This window comes from Quercus suber, unplaced genomic scaffold, assembly GCF_002906115.3.
Source record: "Quercus suber isolate HL8 unplaced genomic scaffold, Cork oak 2.0 scaffold_510, whole genome shotgun sequence".
In the NCBI taxonomy this organism is placed as follows: Eukaryota; Viridiplantae; Streptophyta; class Magnoliopsida; order Fagales; family Fagaceae; genus Quercus; species Quercus suber.
Window position 1 is genome coordinate 60,907 of NW_027069959.1, and position 2,303 is coordinate 63,209.

Genomic DNA, 2,303 nt, shown 5'->3' on the forward strand with positions numbered 1-2,303 from the left:
GCAGTGTCAAGAAGAGTGAGGAGTTTAGGACTGTTTTGGGTGAAATTGCTTTGGAAACAGAGGTGGTGGTGAATGCTGAATCAATGGGCTGGGATGAGATTCGGAAGTCATATAGACTTGTGGCACAAGAATTGAGGCCTTGGTTTCTTCTTCAACTCGGAAAAAGGTTGTTTTTCTGCTGGGTTCATAGAAACTGCAACAATGTAGCCCACTACGGAGCTAAATGGACTTTTACAATAGTAGTAATTTTGCTGACTAAGTTATGCCGAAGGATTTTCCTCAAGCAAGTAATTGAGCCCTGGCCCATGATTTTCAGATTTTGTACCTGATCTGTTTCAAACTTTCCATAAAGTATTTGTGGAAATTATATTGCAAACCTCATTATTGGGAGTTTTAAAAAAGTTTTTGGGGAAGTCATATTTTAAATCCATAGTTTATAATAATTGTCTCATTGATTAGATATGTGTATTGGCTCATCCTCTCTCATAACATGTATACCTTACAAATATGTGAGACTCACATATTATGAGAATAATAATACATATATCCAATGCATGTTATAAATTCTCTATAGTGTAGGTCCAATTAGCTTAACTGATAAAATTTCTAATGGTTGTATAAGAGATTTAATGGTGTGTTTGGTTGGAATGAAAACAAGGAGGATGGAAAATAAAGAGAGGAACATAGGATGGAAAATGCTGTTTTTTACTATTTTGTTGAGGAAGGAAAATAGGAAAGACAGAAGAAAACCCGGGAGAAATTTTTCACTCCTTGGCCCACTTTTTTTATCCTCCCAAATCGGGAGGAAAATGTGGAGAGAAAAGTGTTGTGAAAGGACTTTTACACAAATACCCTCTCTCACCTATCTCTCATTCATGATGTGATGACCCTTCTCTCACCTATCCCTCATTCATGACCTACCCCTCATTCATGACCTGATGACTTTTGTCCACAAATTATCCTTATCACTTTTGCCTCTTCTCATCCTTACCTTCACAGCACACCAACGCCCAAGTTCTCTTCTTTTTTCTTTTTCTTTTTTTCAACGTGACCTGATCAAGTTGATACATTCTATTTATTCTTGTCTTCATTGTACTCCTTATTATTGTAACTAGTCGCAGACCCACGCGATGCGGGGGAATATATAAATATTATGTAATGGAGTGTAATTTATAAAAAGTAATAATTACTTCAAGTATTATCTATTTTTTTAAAAAAAAATTCTACAAGGATTTTTTATCTCTACAAATATATCATAATATTATTTTTTGTATGTTTGATTAATATTTTTTTTAAGGAGAATCATATTCTTCTAATTTCTGTTGTAGTGTGTCATATTTGCCTAATATACAACTAAACTTTTTAATTTTCAAATTTCTCATCTCTTAAAGAATAAGGAGATTATCAATTTAATAAAAACTTATCACAAAATTACAATTTATGTTAACCAAAATTAAAATGAAATCAAAGGGATAAAAGATAGACTTTATAATAATTTATTACTCAAACAAATGGTAGGCATATTCAAATTTAAAGCCATGTAGATTGTGTTTTATTATAAACTCAAATTCTTATTTCCAAAAAAATTAAGTATTAACCCAAACCAAAATTCAACCAAGCCTACAAAAGAAAGAGAGGACTTTGTGATGGGAAATTTAAAAAACACAATACCACATTAAAAAATATAAAATAAAATAAAAATAAAATAAAATAAAAACACAAACAACCTTAATCAAAGTTATAAGAAAGAACAAAAATCTACAAAGAGAGAGAGTACTCACAGTTTTTTTGTGGGAAAAATATGGATTGAATGGGAGAAATGATATCGAATTTATAAAAAAATAAAATGAGGAAAAAAAATAGTAAAAATATAAGAAAGAAAAAATGACGAAGGAAATGTAACGGTAAAGTAGAGAGTAGTAGGGAGATAAAAAAGCAAAAAGGGAGGGGAAATTTTAGAGGAAGTGTAATCGTAAATGTGAACTAACGGAGAGAATAAGAGGTTTTATTTTTATTTTTATTTTATTTATTTTTTAAGAATAGGGAGAATAAAAAAAATTTAAAAGGTAAAAAATAAGTTGATGTGGCCACTGATATGGCTAAACAAAAGCGTAGCAATAATAAATGTTACGCTTCAGCTTTTATATATATATATATATATAAAAGAGATTTTACTATTTGAGCTAATTGATGCAACCTAAAGAGTATTATATTATGTTTAATTTTTTTCCCCATACATGGCACAAGGTATGCTTAGTGAAAAATAAAATTAAGGAACTACAGCAAATCTTATTCAATTACCT